We start from the raw sequence: 9,924 nt of genomic DNA, 5'->3' as shown, positions 1-9,924 counted from the left end.
TGTGACTCAGAATCAGGCCTATAATGTTATAATATTACGCCCATATCACAGAAACAGTCAGGGCCGTAGGGAGGGTGGTGCGGCCGGTGCCTCCGCACAGGGCGGAAGCCTCCAAGGTCACCAGCCACACACTTCCCGGCTCAGAAGGTCGGCAGGAAGAGACCTCCTGCAGTGGTGCACGGCGCACCAAGAACACCGGCGAAGGTTCCCGTCCGCCCTCCACCCCCTAGAGGGAAAGGTAAGTGCTCAGGGAGAGGGGGGGGAGAGCGAGAGGGGCAGATATGGTGCTGGAAACCGTGACCCATCGACAGATGGATCGAGCCCTACCTATTTCATCCCCCAATTGTGTGCGTTTGCATGACGGGGCACGCGTACAATTTGCAGATATCAGCAGCATCTGTCTGCATCTAGGGGTCAATTCAATTAGGCATGACCAAAGCTGTATGCCGCACTTATGGTACCGACGGACTTCTCGATAGGGTTGCGTGCAAAAAAAAATCCTCGAGTCCTGGGTGAGATCAGGCTGCGATGGAGGCGAGTTCAGCCGCTGCTGACGGCGATTCTACGCCATGGCAACAGCTACTCGACCCCTCACTCCTAATTGAAGTGTCCCCTTAAGCTGCATACACATGGTACGATCTGTTCAGTGAACGATATCGCTGAACGATTTCCCTTGAACTCTCTGTAGTGCAGGATAAACGATATTGGGAGTACACACTGATAGATATATATTATAGACATTGGGTGTACACACTGAGAGATATATATGAAAGACATTGGGTGTACACACTGATAGATATCTATGATAGACATTGGGTATACACACTGATAGATATCTATGATAGACATTGGGTGTACACACTGATAGATCTCTATGATAGACATTGGATGTACACACTGATAGATCTCTATGACAAAAGTCCAGGAATGATGATGTTCGTCCATGCAAGATGACGTTTTGCCTCTTTCTGAGTTCCGTTTTTTTTTAGGGAAAAATCCGAACTCCACGTGCAAACTCGAACCTATCCGAACCTGCACATCCCTAATATATATATATATATATATATATATATATATATATATATATGATAGACATTGGGTGTACACACTGATACATATCTATGATAGACATTGGATATACACACTGATAGATATCTATGATAGACATTGGATGTACACACTGATAGATATCTATGATAGACATTGGGTGTACACACTGATAGATATATATGATAGACATTGGGTGTACACACTGATAGATATCTATGATAGATATTGGGTGTAAACACTGATAGATATCTATGATAGGCATTGGGTGTACACACTGATACATATCTATGATAGACATTGGGTGTACACACTGATAGATATATATGAAAGACATTGGGTGTACACACTGATACATATCTATGATAGACATTGGGTGTACACACTGATAGATACATATGATAGACATTGGGTGTACACACTGATAGAAATCTATGATAGAGATCTTTCAGTGAAGTCATCCTTCCACATCTCTGAACAGGCAAATCATGATGGAATTGTCCAAGTTTGCCTGCATGTACGGACGACCATAGATATGGTTATCGTCCATGCGGGAACGCACATCGTTCATCATTCGTTGGTCGTTCGCTGTATAAAAATGAACGATATGAACGATTTATCATTGACCGATATCGTTATCGTTCATATCATTCTTAGATATCGTACCGTGTGTACGCACCTTTAGACTTGCATCCAGTTCAGATCGAGCCCCTATGTCTGCTGCCACTGCTATACAGTAGCTGTGAGAATGTGAATCTTACTGTCATTTATCCTATTACACCAACAGGCAGAAACTAGAATGTGCCCTATTTTATTTAAGCCGCCTTAGCTGATAAAAACACTTAGATATATTTTGTAGCCTCAGACTACACTCGGAATTCCCTGACCTTCATGGGATGCTCCATAATACAACAACAGTTATCCTAAACGTTTAAAACAGCAGTAAGTCACCACAATCCTCTATAATGCAGAATTCTCTGGTTCAACACTTCTCCATGAGGAATCGTGTTTCATAGGCTACAGGATACAGGTCACCTCAGAGGTCTATTGTTTGTTTATCTGCATATTTTTTACATTTCTCAATAGGTTTCTGTGGCAGTGCGATGATGAATGGTATCCGGGGCTTGGAGAGTTATTTTAAAACTTTTCTTCACCGTCAAAAGAGACTCTATGAACTACTGTGTTCGACAGCCAGGGCTAACACGGTCACCAGTTTATTAATTAACAACCAGTTCCACCAGTGAATATATACAAGTGTGTACATTACCAATGGGGTGAGCTTGGTAACTGGGCGTGACGTACCTCCAGGTAATAAAGAGCAAATTAATCCAGCCATGGTGGAATATAGTCGTGGACCAATATAGTCCAGGGAGCCAAGTAAGATTTCTATTATTTTTAGTGGAACAGTCCGTTTCTGGGAGGTGCAAAGTTCCGCCAACGTATTGTTGAAGTTCCACTTCCGCCCCGCCACTCTGCAGAAAGAAATTCTACCATGTGTTTGCTATGTATGTTCGGTACTGTAGTCTGCTTGTTGTATAATGAGAGAGAAGTCCCAGTGAAATAAAATGAACATTACGTGCTGAACGTTTAAGTTATGCAGTTAAATTCTGCTGGAGAAAACAAGTAAAATTCCACGCCCAAATGCAGACACTTCTGAGAAAGTTTAGACATTTTTGCTCATCTAAAACACAACAGGAGCTTTAATAGCGAAAGACTCGAGTTTCATATGTAGCGTAAGGCACAGTCTTGGATAGAGATGTTCGGTTCTCCAGAAATCCGAATCCACCCGAATTTCCTGAATCCGGACACATTCTGATCAGCGGTCCAAACCTCCAGAGAAGATCCAGACAAATCCCAGTCGTGGTTCTGATCTTCCAGTGGTTTGGAATTCGGATTTTAGATCTGAATTTTGGCTTTTGGATTGCAAAAATGACATGATTTTAGGTTGATTTTAAAAACTTTTTATCAATTTTATTTTATTTTTTTTAAACCAGATCCAAAACCATAACACTAAGATGAATCCAGATCTAAAACAAAAGCACGGGGGTCAGTACACATCTCTAGTCTTGACACGTTTTAGGATATGCGCTATACTATAGAGAAATGCTTTGACTACACTTTGTTGAACATTACTCCCTATTTTAGCAGAAATTCCACAGCATGCTCGTACAATGATTTACAATCTGTGAGGAAACTTACATCAAACTGAGGTGAAGTCATTCTCTTCTCTCCTGTCATTTGTCACCACATCCTCGTAAAACGTATTATATCAGATGCGGTGATAAATCCTATAAAAAATAAATAAATAGCTAAAAACTTTCAACCTGTTCCTCAACAAGCTCAACGCGTTTTACTAATACTTCTCATTCATACTTAAGATCTCGCAACCTCCCACATGGCGTGCTACTGTATGACATAAGTTACAATGAAGAAGATTTTAATTGCAAATGTTAATTAAAACTTCTAGAAATACCTAAAACAGAAGCACAATGTTCCGTCGGCAAGAACATAGGACATTTCTGCTGAATTTCACAAATCCATCTAAGTGAGAACATCAGTTATTCCTTTAATCTTTCATCATACATGAGGTTTATAAGATCTTCATGGTATCTTTTGCTTGTATACTTCACATTTGTTGCAACTATCAATTATCTCATAAGCCTGTGGTTTGGCTTTCAAGAAGAAAAAAAAAAGTTACATTCACGACATTGTTTAATTTTTGATTCTACGCAAAAATTTATTTTTATTCCATGTGGATTAATTTGCGACTTGGATTACCAAACTGTTTAAGAATGTTGGCCACTGGATTTGCCCTGTAATTTATGTGTTCTGCTGCCATAAATGTTGGTTTCTAACCACCTCTGAAAGACTCTCTTCAGCGGTTGCTGTCAGCCCATTCCCAACAAGTGCACGGGGTCCAAGCAGATCGAGTAAAACTGTGACTAAAAATACTGCAGTTGAAAAGGTCATCGGCTGAGAAACCACGAGAGAGCCATGCAAACTCATGGTCTGCTCCTTGAGTAACTTGCTGTTGTCAGGGGTCCAAGCAATAACTATAGGCTAGGCTTCCAGCTAGTTTTCTATGAAATATCTGTGTAGTTGGAGTAGAAATTGTTGTCTCATTGAGATGGAACGCGGTGATCACACAAATGGTTTGAGGTCTGACGTGTCCCCTGGGTCTTTCTCTTAACATTTTTTTGCTCAAATTTAGACAAAAGGTTATGAAGAAGGAAGATTGACTTTCATGCATTTCAAATGGTTCTCTAAATGTGCAATACGAGAGACTATTTTTATCCTCGGATGGCTTTGTAAGGTTTCTCGAATCTGGAAATGATGCCATGCTGATGGCCTTTGACCCTCATCCCTCTGCCACAAACCCAGGATACCACTGCGTATGATATGTGATCCTGTAGGTAACCAGCCCAATAGAAGGATTAAACTTACTAAGGGGCAGATTATAAAATGCAGCCAACCCCTAAGATTAAGAATTCCTATGTGCGCATATCATGGCAATGTGGATAATTTTGTCAGGGAAATGTACCAGCTTAAACGCCAGGACACATGCTCTGATCAGAGATCATCAAAAGCAGTGACGAAGCTGGAGCTGGAGCTACATCGCAGCCTAAACCTAAAATCGGGGGAGCCACACAAACTGCACCCCCAAACGCTGCCCTGCCTCTCCAACATTGCCGACCGTGAGTCAGCGGTAAACCACGGGAACCAGCCGGTCGACAGCACACACAAGATAGATAACAAGTATCACATTTATATCCCTTTCAGACAGAAACCCAAATTACTGGGTCAAACATTTCTACCCGGTAATTTGCTGATCAACACGGGTCCTTATCTGTCTAAAAGGGTCAACCCAGGTCGACATTCCCAGGACTTCACAGGTTTTGACAAGGGTCGGAGACCCGGGAATCTCGACCTGGGTTGACCCTTTGAGACAGAAAAAATACCCGTGTTAATTACCGGGCAGAATGTTTGACCTTATAATTAGGTCTTCTGTCTGAAGGGGGGTTCAGGCTGACACCGGCAAAACGACCCGGCACGCAAATGCTGGGATTTTATTTTTTTCCTGTCTGAAAGTGGTATAACCTTGGCCTCTTACTAGACTATACAGCATCTTGTCGTGTTTCATAATGAAGAAGGGTATATACAGTGTAGTTGATATTATTGAGCTTGCTTTAGTTTTCTTTTTCATTGTTTTCATTTAACACTTTTTCCTTTTTTCCCGTACTGTGTGCTTTTATATTGAAATCAGAAATGACTATTGTAAATCATATTCCCAGTATTCTGACATGAGTTGCCGTTCAGGATGCTGGAACTATCAGACACAACTTATGGGCACAAACACAGCTGTCACAATCTATCTATACTTCAGTACTGATGCTCCTGAAACATATTAACTGCAAAGGTTTCTTGGCCCGTGCAGCGTTGGGACTGGTGCTCAAGCTGTGCTCAACATACTCTGATTGCATCTTATATTTTCAAACATCTGATTTGGAAAATTATGCAAGAGTATTAGAACACAAACAATGGCTGCGCTGAGCCAATTGGACGCGAGCTGCGATTGTTATAAATTATTGTTGATTGAGCACAGAGCTGCGTGTGTTGAAGGGAGTAAAGAAAAGTATTTGAGCTGGAAGAAATCAGTAGACCTCAATAAAGTCTATATTTACATTTTTTTTTCCGCTCAACTCCATCTGATGACAAGCTGCGTCTTATTCATTTACTTTCTGAAAACATCTCACAGGAAAACTGTTTGAAAAACGTACATATATATTGGCAAGTTCAGGTTAAAGGGTGCCATCTCCTGGGGTAAACGGTTGCACTTGTCATGCGGCGAACTAGTAGTAGTACACAAGTTCATGGACTTGGTACAAGTAACCGCAGCTAGTTTTATTAGCAGCACAAGAATAAACAAAAGATAAAAGTAAATCCTGGCCTGTCCAGCTCTAACTAAACTAAATATGATTCCCTCTTTTAGAGTGGAAGGACCTAACGTTCCTCTCACAAAACAGAAGTCTTTAGTTCAGCACTTGCATTCAGTAGTCACCGTGTCTCTTAACAGGCCTCTGACCTGTTGCCCAAGCAGTGAGAGACTGACTACAGAGACTGACACACCCAATCAGCTTCTGTCTACAAGAAATAGACTAAAAACCTGGGACATATATATCTCCCATTGACTCCCGTTGCAATGTATTTTTGTCAGTGTGTGTATGTGTGAGTGAGTGTGTGTGTGTCGGATTGCCATGGTATGAAGTGACATGTAATGTTGCTTTTCCACACACTTTAATGAATGGGCCCCTAATGTGGCAGAATGAAGGCAAAATTCTTGCTTTCATTTTGCAACCTCTAGTGGAAAGCTTTTCTAAAATAAGGGGAACAATACAGGTGTCTCCATACCTTTTTCCAGTAGTGTACTGCTGGGTACACACTAGACAATATGATCCGGCATGTCACAACATTGTCTACTATGTACCGCCATACTCTGAATAAGGCCGGTAGAACTTCAGTCAGTGAAAGGGCTCCCTGCAAATAATGACTGCCCTGGTGAGGACCTGGACTGGCTGGATAAGCATTCTATAGCGTTAGTCCTTTGCACAGGATAAAATCAGTATTGGAGGATCCAAATACTAATACAAGGACCTAACCCCCTGGTTTCTGATAACTATAAGCCCAACTGACAGCAAATACAGGAACAGCATAGGGTATTATTGAGGAGTCAACTTGTGGAAATATTCTAACTATTAATTGGCAACATTTGTGAAAGCAATTATATTGTCTAATCTTATAATAATATTTACTTACAATATCCTAGATCGCTCTGAGCAGCCACTGTGTTGTCCATTCGGTATGCAGTCAGGAAGCCGACGGTGGAAATGCCGACCACCGGCTTCCCGACTGTCATATCCCGGCAAGGTACTAATGATAGGCATCAAAATCCCGATGCCTATCATTAGCCCTACGCTGCGAGACTGACGCCCGGCATTCCGAACAAAGGGAAGCCGGGCTGCGGCAGCGAACAGCTGTGGGGGTGTTTAGGTTAGGGACTACTGGGGGGGGACATAGGGTTAGGCTAAGGGAAGGGGGGGTTAGGCACCCCCAGGGGGGAGGTTAGGTTTAGGCAACCCCCCGGGAGGGTTAGATTTAGGGTGCGGGGAGGGGGGGTTAGGTTTAGGCACCCCTGGGGGGAGGTTAGGTTTAGGCAACCCCCCGGGAAGGTTAGGTTTAGGGTGCGGGGAGGGGGGGTTAGGTTTAGGCACCCCTGGGGGGAGGTTAGGTTTAGGCAACTCCCCCGGGAGGGTTAGGTTTAGGTTGCGGGGAGGGGGGGTTAGGTTTAGGCACCCCTGGGGGAGGTTAAGGTTAGGCACTTCGGGGGAGGTTAGGGTTAGGCACCCCTAAGGGAGGGTTAGGTGGGGAAAAGGTTAGGGATAGATTAGATACTTACCCTGTCGGGATCTGGTCCTTTCCAGCTTCCGGCGTCGGTATTACTTCCGCCGGGCTGATGTCTGGCGGGATATAATACCGATTCCGTCAGTCTTCGCTACACATACTACTTACACAATACATGTCACAGTTGTACTAAACACTTACAGAGCAACATTAGTTAAGGGCTGGGACCTTCACACTCTCTAAAGCTCCATTAATGTACTGTAAGTGAATCAAGGATTGTTTGGCCAAACAGATATCTACCCAGGAGCGGAACTACTACCAGTGCAGCCGGTGCAGTGTACTGGGGTCCCTGGTGAGTAGGGGGCCCGATGGGCCCCAAGCCAGCAATCCTTGACTGGCTGGGTGACTGTGCATGTGTTGCCGCTGGGGATTTGCTGAGGTGGTCTTGTGAGTGCTGCAGGTGTGAGGAGAGAGCCTCTTGAAGTCCTTTGATAGTGACCCGATGAGACTACAGGTCACCATCTGCCTCTCCCCATCACCCTCTGCCTCTGTCCATCACCCTCTCCATGTCACCCATCACTATCTCCCCATCACCTAACGCCTCTCCCCATCACCATCTGCCTTTCACCCTCTGTCTCTCCCCGTCACCCTCTGCCTTTCACCCTCTGTCTCTCCCCGTCACCCTCTGCCTTTCACACTCTGTCTCTCCCCATCACCCTCTGCCTGTCACCCTATGCCTCTGTCCATCACCCTCTCCATGTCACCCATCACTATCTCCCCATCACCTAACGCCTCTCCCCGTCACCCTCTGCCTGTCACTCCCTGCCTCTCCCCATCACCCTCTGCCTGTCACCCTCTGCCTCTGTCCATCACCCTCTCCATGTCACCCATCACTATCTCCCCATCACCTAACGCCTCTCCCCATGACCATCTACCCATCACCCTCTGCCTATGCCCATCACTATCTGCCCATCACCTACTGCCTCTCCCCATCACCATCTGCCTTTCACCCTCTGTCTCTCCCCATCACCCTCTGTCTCTCCCCGTCACCCTCTGCCTTTCACCCTCTGTCTCTCCCCATCACCCTCTGCCTTTCACCCTCTGTCTCTCGCCATCACCCTCTGCCTTTCACTCTCTGTCTCTCCCCATCACCCTCTGCCTGTCACCCTCTGTCTCTCCCCATCACCCTCTGCCTTTCACCCTCTGTCTCTCCCCATCACCCTCTGCCTTTCACCCTCTGTCTCTCCCCATCACCCTCTGCCTTTCACCCTCTGTCTCTCCCCATCACCCTCTGCCTGTCACCCTCTGCCTCTGTCATCACCCTCTCCATGTCACCCATCACTATCTCCCCATCACCTAACGCCTCTCCCCATGACCATCTACCCATCACCCTCTGCCTATGCCCATCACTATCTGCCCATCACCTGCTGCCTCTCCCCATCACCATCTGCCTTTCACCCTCTGTCTCTCCCCATCACCCTCTGTCTCTCCCCATCACCCTCTGTCTTTCACCCTCTGTCTCTCCCCATCACCCTCTGCCTTTCACCCTCTGTCTCTCCCTATCACCCTCTGCCTTTCACCCTCTGTCTCTCCCCATCACCCTCTGTCTCTCCCCGTCACCCTCTGCCTGTCACCCTCTGTCTCTCCCCATCACCCTCTGCCTTTCACCCTCTGTCTCTCCCCATCACCCTCTGCTAGCAGACCCATCTGTGGAGCCTCCAAGAAACACTGCTGATATCAGACACTGGTGAGTTTAAAGGGGGCTTAGATTATTATTATTTGATTAAAGAGGACACAGAATATAATTAGACACTGGGATGCTGTCTGTATCGTGGTGGTCACATGATGGTGCAGTACCGTGTGCCATATAATGAACTCAGCATGGGTAACTATCAACCTATAACTACACAGACAATAGACTGGAAACGGTTTAGAAAGAAATGAGTAAATATTATTAATATATTAATACTGATACCAGTACATTCATTAAAGGTGTGGGTGAGTGTACATGGGGGACTCGTGCTTATCGGGTTGGAAATGAGGGTGTGGCTAAGAGTACAATATATCCCATATACGGAATACGGGGAATGTTGGCCATTTAGGGATTACAGGAATCAATCAGTCATTTGCTTAGATTAGTGTTGTTTTTCCAATGTTATATTCTTAATGTGGTTTCATGTGTTTTACTAATGATATTGCTTCCACGTTTTGCGGAGATGCCATTTTCGGGGGACTTCCCACAAAACTACTTTGCTAAATACCCGCCAAAGTGATACTTGAACATTCATCAGGGCTCAAAAAATCGGTTTCATGTTTACGAAAAATAAACAAATAAATGATTTGCCTTCAATTGAATATTTAAGTCCTGCATATTGGTATATATACATTGCGTCTGCTGGAAGCACAAGGTCAAGCTGACCTACCAGTGACACAGTATCGTGGTGGGAAAACTTTTTTAAATGCTTAAATCCATCCCAG

The sequence above is a fragment of the Taudactylus pleione genome, unplaced genomic scaffold (assembly GCF_031769625.1).
Source record: "Taudactylus pleione unplaced genomic scaffold, aTauple2 ptg000837l, whole genome shotgun sequence".
Lineage (NCBI taxonomy): Eukaryota > Metazoa > Chordata > Amphibia > Anura > Myobatrachidae > Taudactylus > Taudactylus pleione.
Note: the sequence above shows the minus strand (reverse complement) of the source record.